The sequence below is a fragment of the Ambystoma mexicanum genome, chromosome 6p (assembly GCF_040938575.1).
Source record: "Ambystoma mexicanum isolate Mex_15411 chromosome 6p, UKY_AmexF1_1, whole genome shotgun sequence".
NCBI classification, from domain to species: domain Eukaryota; kingdom Metazoa; phylum Chordata; class Amphibia; order Caudata; family Ambystomatidae; genus Ambystoma; species Ambystoma mexicanum.
Genome location: NC_090935.1, coordinates 1,452,577,759 through 1,452,590,873, shown reverse-complemented (window position 1 = coordinate 1,452,590,873; position 13,115 = coordinate 1,452,577,759). Strand labels below are relative to the sequence as shown.

Sequence of the window (13,115 nt, the reverse complement as noted above, 5' to 3'; positions counted from 1 at the left end):
GGGCGCTTGGCTTAAGAATACAGTTACATCCAGTTACAGGCTTAATCCATGTCGTAGCTTGTGCTTTAGAATATGGTTACATCCAATTACATTTCAGTCTTAGTCCAAAACATAGCATTTAATTTATAGTGTTAATACGTGCAGATTAAGTTACAATATCCTGCCGTTACATTATAGGCTAGGTTCATCATGTTACTTTTATACATTTGCATGATACTTTTCCTATTCCCCTGGGAGAGCCTAGCCTGCGGGAGCTGGGAGGGTACTTAGCGCGTGGAGGGTGACTAGGGATGATTCTTGATATCTTGGATGAAGAGCCAAGTTATTAGTTTTTTCCAGAAGGACCAGAGAGATGGGTCTGTGCTTAGTTCCGATGGCATGGCATTCCAATAGTTGTCTGCAATAACAGGGAAGCTAGAGCCTCCTGCTTTGTGTCCTTTTTGTATCTCTGCATGGTCATCTGTCCAAGATAGGCCGTTCTGGTTGGTCTGGATGGCTGGGCTTTGGAGATTTGGTTAGAAAGGTAGCGTGGGGCAGTATTGGATAGGCATTTGTGAGGAGTGAAAGTATTTTGAATTTAATGCGGTCTCTGACTGTGAGCCAGTGAATGTTTCTTCTTGTTGTGGGTATGTGGTCTGATTTAGGGATGCTGAGTGCTGCTCTGATTACATTATTGCCAAAGTGATGTGGTTTTCCACGGTTAAGTAGGGTCTGCAGGCGGTAATACATTTAGCAATATATGCTGAGGCTGAGGTGATGGCGTTGACTTGTCGGGTGAGAATTAGTGCTGAATCTAAGTAAACCCCTAGTGTTTTGACTTGTTTGGCCACCGTGATTCTGTTGCCGTCAGTGTCAAAGGATTTGTACGGAGGAGGGAGGTTCTTAAGCCTGGAGCGACTGCCAACGATCAGAATCTCTGTCTTATCATCAGGCTTGGATAGCAAGGTAGATGGAATTCAAGGATTTGGAGTCTGTTTCGAAAGTCACCTGCGATTGAGAGGAGTATTTCGGTGTCATCAGCATAATTTGTATATGTGAAACCCAATTTGTCTAGCCAGTCAAAGAGTGGTTTTGTGAATGCGTTGTACAGGGTAGGAGAGACACATGATCCTTGTGGCACTCCACATGTGACTGGGGCGGAGAGTGCTGCCGCTGTGGGAGAGAAGACTCTCATTGAGCGATTCGATAGGAATGATTCAATCCAGTTTATGGCGTTGTTATGTTAATGTTAATGTTAAAGGATATTTGTACCGTGCACTATCACCACCGGAGTGGTCCCCTGGCGCTCTGGCAGCTCTGAAAAAGGGAAGGGAGTGGTGAGTTAATGGGAATAAGCTGGAAAAGTGCAAGAGAGCAGTGATGTGCTGTTGGCAGCCTCAGCCCGGTGAGTCCGTTGACTGGGCTTGGGGTGTTTTACGGTCGGTAGTCGTTGTGTGCTGTTGTGTGAGTCTATGTGTGGTTGGTTTTGTTGTTGCAGTGTAGTGAAGTTTGTGCGGATTGTTGTGTTGTAGGCTTCTGGTTGTGTTTGGTTAGAGTTTGAGAGGTGTATGCAGAGGGGTGACATTGTTAGGGGATCAGTTAATTGGCATTGCTGTCCTTGCAGTTATGTCTAGGTGTGGTGCTTGCTATCATTCACTATTCCATCTGAGTGTGGCACTTGCTAATCTTCAATATCCTATCTAGATGTGAGGCAGGCTAGTGATCACGATTCCCTCTGAGTGTGGCACATGCTAGCATTCACAATCCTATCTAGGAGTGACGCAGGCTAAAGTTAAGAATTCCATGTTGGAGAAGTGGGTGCTTGCTAGGTGGCGGCACAAGATGTTATGGTTCACTAAATCAAAGGCCGCCGAGAGGTCTAGTAGTAGAAGGATAGCTAGGTCGCCTCTGTCTCTGATTTGATCCATTTGGATTTTTAGATCTAGCGGGGCCGTTTTGGTGCCGTGGCCTGGTCTGAAATCTGATTGGTGGAGACCAAGTAGGTTATGCATTTGAAGATAGTTCTAGATTTGTACATAGGCCACTCTGTCTACTATTTTTAGTAAAAAGGGAACTGTGGTGATGGGGCGGGAGTTGGTCGGCACATTGGGATCAATTGTGGGTTTCTTCAATAGAGGGAGTAACCATGCTTCCGTCATATTTTCAGGTACATTGTTGGAGTCAAAGGAATTATTGATTAATGAAGTGATAAAAGGGGCTAAATTGTTAGCACATTCTTTGATTAGCGTGGTCGGGCTGATGTCTCCTTGACATTGTGAAGGTTTTAGTCCCTTTATGATTTTGATGGTATCATCTATAGTAATAGGTGAGAATTCAAACCTTTGATGTGTTTTTGGCGGGTCGCATTCAGTGGTGGTAGGTTGGGCGGATGACGCAAGCTTCAATTCTTTTAGATTCATCTTGTGTTATAGGGTTGCAATTTTGTCCATGAGTGCTTTTTGGATGCTTTCACACCAGGCTTGGTCTTTAACACAGTGGTCGGGAGTCTGAGAGGGTGATTCAAGTTCCCGAAGGACAGAGATGAGTTCTTTAGTGCCAGATTTGGCATTCTCTATATGCAAGTTGTATGGGTTGCTCTTGTCTTGGAGGGTGGCTTCTTTATATTCAGTAGCTAGGGTGGTGAAGTGCAGTTTGTTGCTGCGGCTAGGGTTTTTTTCCAGTTGCTTTCTGCATTTCTTTTTCTTTTGCGTAAGTCTTTAAGGTCTGAGGTAAGCCAGTGATTGATGTGAGCTATGGGTTTGGCTTTGCGGGTGCCAAGGGGGGCGGGGGGCACCTCATTGATGGCTGCCTCCATGGCCTGATTGTAGGTAGTTACTATGGAAGTAGGATTGGTGACTTCTGCAGTGTGAGCTGTGAGCGTTGAGAGCAGGGGAAGCATGTTGGCCGGCGTGATGTTGCGTAGGCTCCTAGCTTGGGTTGCAGGTGCAAAGATAGTGGATGAGCTTGGTTGTGTGTCTGTGTTGATGGAAAACAGTATTGTGTTGTGGTCTGACCACGGGCAGGGGTCATTTTTAGAGATTTTGGTGATACAATTGTGGTCAGCAAGCCAATCCAGGGTGCAGTCTTTGATGTGAGTGGGGCCTGCTGTGCGAAGGGTGAACCCTTGCGCTTCTATGGTATTTGTCAGGGCTGTGGCTTTTGTGTCTGTGCTGTCGTTGAGACCTAGGTTAAAGTCTCCTAGGATGAGAACCTTGGATGAGGGTTTTAGATCTTATTTATTTATTTATTTGCATTTATAAAGTGCACAGCTGCCCTGGGGCATCGTGGCGCTGTTACAAGCGAGCCTACTTGGCATAGAAAGTCAGTGGGTGCTTGGTTACAGTCATTGCTAATGTTCCAAGGTTACATGGGAACAAAGAGCATGGGTACAGTCATAATGTTTACCGTGAGCAGTTTTTAGTACAGATTTACTTGAATAGGATGGTTTTCAGTGCCTTTCTGAAGGTCGTGAGGGATGTTTCCACTCTCAGTTTAGGTGGTAGTGAGTTCCAAGATTTAGGAGCTAGAACTTCGAAACGTGAGCCACCAGCTCTGACTCTGTTGAAGTTGGGGACAGAGAGTTGGTTAGTGTACGGATCCCTTTTGGGTCTGAGTGTCTGGACTTGTAGTATTCGTTCAGACAGATAGCTGGGGGCTGACAGGGATATGCATCTATGTGTAATAGTGAGGGCTTGAACTGGATGCGCTCTTTTAACAGGGAGCCAGTGGGCATTCTGTCTAGCTAGGGATATGTGCTCCCTGCTGGGTATGCCAAGTGCAGCTCTCAGTGCGTTGTTTTGGGTCGTTTGCAGTCTTTTTATGTTTCTGGCAGAGGTGCCTAGGAGGAGAACGTTACAATAGTCTAGTTTGGCACCTATGGTAGCCCTGCCGATGTTGAGGCAGTTTTCGGTAGACAGGTGAGGTTTTACTGCATTGATTATTTTGGTTGTCAGTGTGGCTGAAGAGGAGATATAGCTGACATGTCTATCCATGGACAGAGTTGAGTCTAAGTAGACTCCCAAAGTTTTTACCGCTGTGGAGACTGGGATAACAGAGCTTTCAATTTTGAAATTACTGTATTTACTGTCTAGTTTGTTAAGAGTTTCTTTAGGGCCCACTATAAGGATCTCAGTCTTGTCTCCATTGAGACAAAGAACATTAGCTGCCATCCAGGCCTGGATGATAGCATATGTGCTTTGTAGGGTTTTAAGGTCTTGCTCATAATCCCCGGATAACGGGAGAAGAATTTGTGTGTCGTCAGCATAATTGGTGAAGGTTATGCCGGATTGTTCTAAGTCGTTAAAGAGGGGAAGAGTAAATAGGTTGTCTAGTTTGGGGGAGGTGCAGAAACCTTGTGGTACTCCGCAGTTGATAGGGGAAGGGGTGGCTGAGACTTGATCTGATCTGAGATCAAGAATACCCTCATGGCTCTGGCTCTGCCGTCCAGGAAAGATGAGATCCATGTGGTGGCCTCACTGGAAAAATGTGCCGTGTTGGTAAGGTGTGTCTCTAGGATTTTGCCCTCGTCCATGTTTCTTAGGAGTTGTTTTTTTAGGTCGAGCAGTGCAGACTCTGTGCCATGCCTTGGGCGAAAACCGGACTGTCTTTTTCCCAGGATGTTGTGTAATTCTAGGTAGGCTTGTATCTGTAAATACGCAGCCTTATCCAGAATTTTCAGCAAGAAAGGTACAATTGTTACAGGCCTGTAGTTTTTGGGTGAGTCTGGGTCAAGGGTAGGTTTTTTTTAGTAATGGCCGAACCCATGCTTCCTTGAGAGAAGAGGGTACTGAACCTGTGGCAAATGATGCATTAATAAATGCTGTGATGAATGGCGCTAGGGATTCAGCACAGTCTTTGATTATATTTGCAGGACATACGTCACCTTTACAGAGTGGAGGTTTTGTTTGTTTCATAATGAGTAGAACTTCTGGAGTAGTTACCTTTCTAAAGGTAAATGGCGGTATTAAGTTACTGTCGGACTGGATGGCGGTCTTGGAAGATGGTGTGGTTTGGTTTATGTGGGAAGGCTTAGTTAGGTTGTCAAGGTTGGTTTTAAATATTTTTTTTGAGTAGCTCAATTTTGTCTAGCAAGGTCTTCTGAATGGCATTGCACCAGTTCTCGTCTTTGACCGTTTGGTGTTTGGATGTGGGAGGTATGACTAGCTCATTGAAGATAGCGAATAGTTCTTTAGAATGTGATTGGGCATTGTCAATTCTTGAGTTGTAGGCAGCAGCTTTAGCTTTGGCTATGGCGTTTTTGTATTGTTTAGAGATAGCTGGGTATGAGCCACGTGAGGACGTTGAAGGGCAAAATTGCCATTTGTTTAGAGCGTGTCTTTTGAGAGTTTTAAGGTCGCGTAACTCTTGGTTGAACCATGAGTTGGCGTGAAAGAGTTTTTTGGCTTTTTTGTTCTCTAATGGAGCAATTTATTAATCACTTCTTTAATGGTTGTGTTGTAGAGTTCGACCAGTTCTTCAGGGTTATTTGACATGGGTGATGCTAGTGTTGAAGCTTCTAAGAGTTGGCAAATTCTCTCTTTGCAGAGTAGTTTTTTGGATCAGGCTAGGGCTGCTGGCGTGGGAAGGGTTTGTGTAGTTGCTGCATTAGTTGGGATGTAGAAATGGATGAGATCTGTGGTTAGTATAGCTGCTATGTCCTCTTCGAAGGAGGAGGTGGGGCCAGGGGGCCTGTAGATGAGGTGGATTAGAAGGGATGCTGTAGCGGATAGTGTTATTTTGGCCGTCAATGATTCTCCTGATGGGAGGGCTTGGTTAGGTATTTCTCTTATACTTAGGTTTATTTTGGAGATGAGGGTGACTCTGCCTCCCTTTGAGATGGTTCAGATCTTTTCTGATGATGGAATAACCATCTGGTAGGGCAAGTGCAAGGGACAGACCAGCTGCCGGGTGTAACCCGGTTTCTGTTATGGCGATGAAGTCTAGATCATTAGTGGTAATAAGATCTGAGATGTCCAAGGCGTGCGCGGGCAGGGATATGGCATTGATGAGTGCTCCCTTGATACAAGGGGGCATATCCTTCTTTTTGGGTCTGTTAGATGGACTGCTCACTTTGGGTATAGTGGAATTCTTAGTGATCGCTGTTGGTACATTTTCAGAGGTTGAAAACTGCTGGGTAGTTGCGCCCGATACAGTGGGGTTGGTCATGGTGAGGTTGTGAGGGGAATTAGTTTCCTTGGACTGGTGTTGTATTCCTGGAGTGGGGGAGGCTATTTGTCTTATCACTGAGTCTTTCATTTCTGTGTTGGATGGTGGGAGTGGTGGCTGTGCTGAGTGGCTGTGAGTCGGGATGCCGCCTGGAGTGGTCGTGGGGGGTTATTCATTCTGATTGGCCCTCGCCATGTCCATGCCTCGCTGGGAATCCCTCGTCTGGGATTCCATTCCTTTGTCCCCGCCAGGGGGTGGGAGGGCGTGGCAGCCCCTCAACCAATACGGAGGCTCTAAACAGGGCCATTCCTGCTCCGAGTCTCCTCACGGCTGTAGGCCGCCATTCTCCCCCGCTGGGGATTCAGGTACGTTTTTTTTTCCTTCTCCGTACACCCCCCGACCCACAGCCGATTCCCCGCCCCACCCCACTTACCTTCTTATCTGTCCTTTTTCTGGAGCAAACGCGCCGGTAACACTTCTGTTCCCAGTATGTCCACTCTCGATGGCTGCCATGGAAAGGGACAATGGACTCAGTTTTCCCTTCCCCGGCAGCCATTCGCGCGGGCCTGTAACTGTGGGCCGCGGGTCATTACCTGACTCAGTAATGGCCCCACGGCTCCGGGGATATTGCTTAAATATAACATAAACACACAAATCAAATCCAAAATAAACTCGTAAACCTTATTCTATCAAGTCAGTAAATTCTACAGACTTCAATTTCATTATCATAATTATACACTTATATTCTTCTTATCCTCAAATTCACAAAAATTAAATTTTGTCGACTTGTATCCTCTGAAAATAAAGTTTGTTGCAATGAATTCTTCAATTTTTTGACAGATTCCATATGGTATAGTAGTAATGTCTTTCTTGCAATCACCATTGCTCTACACATTTTGGGTCTCTTCACCCTTCTTAGAGGAGGTTCTAATTTGTCTTCCTGTCAATCAGTGTAAATATATTTGATTTCAATCCTGCTACTTCAGAATTCAGAAAGACTCGCCCTTCTTCTAATCAATGACCTTTTATCCATATGGTTTTAAGTTCTCATCTTCAATAATTAAAGTCAGTGCTGTAATAAAAGAATTGTGAATTTCTTTTTTTAGGGTTTACAAATTTAAAACTTTGACATATAAAAAAAATCAAGAATTGTGACATATTATTCATCATAAAATCAATACGCATAATGCATATTAAAGTAAAAAACACAATCATAAATGCATTAGTAAATAAAAGCTATAAGAAAGAAAAAACAGAAGAAAAGAAAGCAATCAAAATCAATATAAAAAACACGCAATAACTACTTCAATATTTACAGTCGCTCATCAAGACTCTTAAACACTTCCAAAAGGAATCTGTACAAAGCCAAGACTCGTGAAACACTATCTCCCCACATTAAGTGTGACCAAAACATTTCACCCCAAAAAAATAATCCCTCCGGCACTACAGTTTTAAAATGGTGTGTTCCGATAGTAGTTAATTTCAGGAACTCTAGAACAATATGTTTAAGTGTTTCTGGAGTGAATGTAAATTTACAGAGTCTACAATTCAAGGTCTGAACTGGCCACATTTTCCAGCTACCCATACTTTCTAAGGTGGGTAGTTGGTTTAAGGGAAAAGGCAAGTATAAACTGCATACCTTATTACAGGGAAAGAGAGAAATATATGTTGGTAAATTCTCTTCTCCTTGGGAATTTCACTTATTCTTTAAGTATGGTAAGAATTAAGACATTAGATTGTTTCTGACCAGTTCATGGTAAATAATTTAGATTTTGTTTTAGCAGGTCTAGAAACTAGTTCTTCCTCCGAAGATTGGATATCATTTAGAAGCTTTGTCATATTCTCCTTAAACAAATTAATAGAGTGCAAAGACTTGGCTTTTAGAATTTCTCCCAAGTCAATGTACAAGGAATTAGCTGGTAGACTAATTATTTTGGCATAGCAGGACAGCTGTCTCGAGAAATCCCTGTATTTAAGTGAAATCAACCCCAATTTGTGTCTTACAATCACGTTTGGGATGGATTTAGATAACCCAGGGGTTTCTTTCCAGATTGTACCCTGTAAGGTATTTAAATACAGACCCAGCTCCGTCAATGTCATATGTAGACCGAAGAGAATTGTCAGTTCCATTTTTCCAAGTAGAATCTAATTAATGGAAGGAGCGAGTACTTGCACAATTGATTGTGTAGCCTTTTTAACTGTGATATTAAAGGTTGAGACTTTGCTCTCTGTGAAATCCTCCAATCAGATATACAGCCACCGCTGGTTAGATTGTAGCCCAAATATCTGATGGATAATACTCTTTCCAGCCTTTGGTCTCCCACTTTCCAATATATAATTTTTGATATGGTCTTACTTGCAAAGATAACAGTTTTTAATGTATTACCTTTAACCTGGAGGTTGTTATCTGTGGCATATTGGAAAAACAGGTTAAGCTTCCTGTGCAGTCCGATAGCAGTATTGTCAAAAAATATCAGATTGTCAGTGAAAGCTAACCAGTTGAGCTTAAGGTGACCTAACGTGATCGGATAAGTAATGCCAGATGACCAAAAGATGTCGATGTCGGATATATATATATATATATATATATATATTTCTGAGGCTTGTGGAATCTGCTTAGATCACATGCTGTGCATAGGCCGACATCTAGTGGAAGCTGCGGAGTATTACAGTTTGTTTTTCGAAAGTCGAAAATGGGGCGTCGACACAGGCGTGCCAGTAATACTATCCCTAGTGTGACGTCCACTGTACCCAAGATCCCTCACGCGTGTAGGATCCTCAGATTGTTTTTTTCCGCCATACTGGTCGGAAGCATCTTGCGGAGTTCCCTGGCCTTAGCCATACTTTTGCTGTTATTATAATTATAATTCTTATTCATTCCCTTCCCCACCCCAACGTCGACCCTCAACCTCGACGACGGCTGGAGAAGTCATCGACCGTCGACTGCTGCACGACGGATCTGGGCCTCGGAAGGCCGCTGGCCTCGGCCCGGGCCTAGTAGGCCGCTGGCCTCGGCCCTTACAAGTAGGGAGAGTGGGGGGTGGTACATACTCTTCACTCTTGATATATAGTTACATTTTATATATTCCTACACTTAGCAGCCCGCTGCCTTAAGGTGCGTATGGAGGGTACCCCTTTTCAATTCTGCCCCAAGTGCAATCGCAAATACCCTTGGGTCGACAGGCACGCCACGTGCAATCTCTGCTTGCCGAGGGATCACCCCGAAGCGAACTGCAGAGCGTGTAGTAGGTTTAAACCTAAGACACTTAAGGACCGTTCGACAAAGCGTTGGGCCCACCACGCCAGGCAGGAGGCCATGGCAGCGGAGGGCGCCTTCAGCGATGGCAGCGACGCCGCACTTTCGGACGGCGAGGGCATTACGGCGTCGAAAGACAGCCGACGAGCGCAGGTCCCCGACCTCGGAAGGTCGTCCGGCAGGGCGGCTATGGGGAAGACCCCCGGCGACGCAAGCGCTACACACCTAACACACACTAAACACACTAAGACCAACCGGACCTCGACGACGTCGACTTCCCGGAAAGAGGCACAAAAAGAACGGTCCGACTCGGTGTCCTCTGGGCGCTCTCGATCGAGATCGCCTCACGACGCAAGGCAATCATCCACTCTTGCCAAGAGTGCCTCGCTACACACATTAACGGAAGTTCGATTGTCGGGAGACGAAGACGACTTCCACCCCCAGGCCGCGCTCCAAGATACCGAGACCGCGGTTAACACCAGTGAGGCCCCACGCCCGAAGCACACAGATACCTCTCCAGACCCTCGGCGCCAGGCGTCGAAAGTCTCTGGGGCCTCCAAGGGACAGGGAAAACATTTTTCCACGCACAGGGAGGGGGGGAAACAGCGGAAAGCACAGCCTTCAACCCCTGTAAAGCCATCCTCTCACCCTAGGCAGACAAGCAAACACAAGTCTACCCTTGAAAAGTCCCATAAATCATCACCTGCTAAAGTAATACCCTGTTCCAGGGAATGGTCCAGTGAAGACATAGACAGGGTTATGTCTAGGATGTCTTCCTTGGCTGATTTTTATGATAAGAACCCAGAACACTTTCTTTCATATAACCCTCAAGGGGCCACACCCTCAGGCTCCTCCGATCCTATCCCGCTAAGTAAAAAGCCCCGGTTCGAAAGACCTGAACCCTTCGAGGTTCAGCCTTACTCCACTCCATATTCTACTCCACTCCCCAGTTACCAGGGACAAGTTTTCCCTGAAGAGGACCAGGAGTTTAACATTATGGAAGAACAAACCGGGACAGATTACTATGCAGAGGATGAGGACCTGGAGGAGGGAGAAGATGAGCAGGAAATTTACAGAGTAGATTCCCCAGTACAAAGCGAAGCCCCAGTTACTGACTCTCCAATTGATAACCAGCCCCTCCTTAACGAGGTTCTCGCTCGAGCAGCGGAACACTTCCACATCGACACCCACGGTGTACAGGAGGAAAGGGACTTCGCGGAGGAGTTTGTAGGAGAGAGAAGACCGGTCGCTCAGACCATCCCTATCCTCAAATCCATCCAACGAAGAATAGATCCTTCCCTGGTGAATCCGAACCTCACCAGAGCTGTCAACCCCAGAATTGAAAAGATTTTCCGGGCAGCCCAGTCTGACCCTCTGTATATAAGGGGATATCTTAAACCAGATTCCCTAGTGGTTACCAACACTAGAAAAAGGGCTGGCACGCCCTTATCTTCATCAGAAGCTCCTCCCGACAAGGAGAGCAAAAAACTTTACGGGTTTGGCAGGAAGGTAGCCTCAATGTCCGCCTACCAAGCAAGGATTGCGAATTCCACCACCCTGTTGGCTAGTTACAATTGCCATCAATGGGAAGAAGTCGCGGCGCTCATTGCCTCTGCTCCAGAACCATTAAAGGGCCAGCTGGCTCGGATCTCGGCAGAGGGGAGAGCCGTGTCTGGTTGCATTTTAAAAGCAACTTTCGACGCCGCTGACAACGCAGGGAGATTGATAGCAGAAGGTACTGTTATCAAGAGACATGCGTGGTTACGGCAGTCGGGATTCAAGACAGAAACCCAGGCTTCTTTAATAGACAAGCCAGTGGAACCCGACCTATTGTTTGGGAAAGCGGTCGAAGACGCACTTAAAAATGCCAAAGATGAATATGAGACTCTCAAATCCCTTGGCCAGCTTACCAACAAACCCCCTAACCAGAGGGGGAACAGTAATTTTCGTCGCCCACGCGGCCAAAATTCACAAAGAGGCAACTATGCCCAGGGACAGGGTACATAATGGAATAACAACCAGCAGTCTACCCAGAGTTACGGCAGGGGTAACAAGAGAGGTCGTGGAAGAGGCAGAGGCAGCCCCAACAAGGGAGGTGGCACGCCTCCACCAAAACAGTGACGCTCAGCTCAGGGTCCCTTGCCACGCAACCCCAGTAGGGGGACGCATTTCCACCTTCACCCAAGCTTGGGAAGGGATCACCTCAGACAGATGGGTGCTGTCAACAGTATCCGCAGGATATTGTATAGAACTACTGCAGCGTCCCCGGAACCATCCTCCACGACAAAGAGTGCACTCCCTAGAGCATCAAAGGATCCTTCTCGAGGAGATCGCCATTCTGCTAGAAAAGGACGCGATAGAACTCGTCCCAGGACACCAGGTAAACAAGGGTATCTATTCAACTTACTTCCTTGTGCCAAAGAAAGATTTGACAATGCGCCCAGTATTGGACTTACGGCCTGCCAACAAGTATGTCAAGCCCCAAAAATTCCGTATGACCACGCTACAAGAGGTAATCCCCCTCCTAAAAAAGGGGGATTACATGGCAACCTTGGATATGAAAGATGCTTATTTTCATATTTCCATGCTCCCAGCGCACAGGAAGTACTTGCGCTTCAAGGTGGACAGCCGCCACTACCAATTCAAGGTACTGCCCTTCGGGATAGCCTCAGCACCAAGGGTATTCACCAAGGTACTGGCGGTGGCGGCTGCACACCTACGCAGGGAAGCAATCCCGGTGTACCCTTATCTGGACGACTGGCTCATAACGGGGGAAACCCCGGGAATTTGCAGGTCAAACATTCAGAGGACTATCGACCTCCTCCACGAATTAGGCTTCTCCATCAACGAGAAAAAGTCAAGTCTGGTGCCAAGCACCTCAAAACAGTTTCTAGGAGCTATCCTAGATACTCAGAAAGGATTGACCTTCCCTTCGGAAGAGAGAATTCGGAATATACTTCTGCAAATTCCGTATTATCAGTCAGGTCAACAGATAACAGTACGCAAAGCTATGCGGTTACTGGGCATGATGGCGTCATGCATTTACCTGGTCCCCCACGCGCGTCTGCGCATGCGTCCCATGCAGGAATGGTTGGCGAAACAGTGGTCTCAGGCAAGTGGTCATTGGGACGATCTAGTGGTCGTTTCGCCAACACTCGTACAGAGCCTACACTGGTGGACAAGAGAGAATCTCGCAAAGGGGAAACCCTTTTACGATCCCGAAGTACAAGCCGTGGTGACTACAGATGCATGCCTGACTGGGTGGGGAGCTCACCATCTCCACCACACAGCTCAGGGTCTCTGGTCTCACTCAGTAGCCAAGAACCACATCAATCTGCTAGAGCTCTGGCAGTATTCCGAGCGCTAAAGGCGTTCGAGCCCCATCTACTGAACTTGTCGGTGCAGGTCAGGACGGACAGCACGACAGCCATGTTCTATCTGAACAAGCAAGGGGGGACTCGTTCGCCAAATCTGTCCAAGCTTGCCCAGAAAATATGGATATGGGCACTCAGACGGAACATCTTCCTGTCATCGCAACATGTTCCAGGGGAGCTCAATTCCCTAGCGGATACTCTAAGCAGAGACTCCCTCCCAGAAGAACACGAATGGGTCCTTCACAGAGACGTAGTAGAAGATCTCTTCTCTCAGTGGGGTTTCCCCACTATAGACCTATTCGCCACAAGCGAAAACAAACAATGCCCAGGATTTGCATCCA

At 46.5% G+C, this 13,115-nt stretch overlaps 1 protein-coding gene across 2 annotated transcripts in view; it reads left to right on the top strand.

Annotated features, from left to right (window-relative positions):
• The window catches only part of LOC138510513 (zinc finger protein 567-like), a 252,011-nt gene that overhangs the window by 226,527 nt on the left and 12,369 nt on the right, over window positions 1-13,115 (top strand). The gene's annotated exons all lie outside the window — the stretch shown is intronic.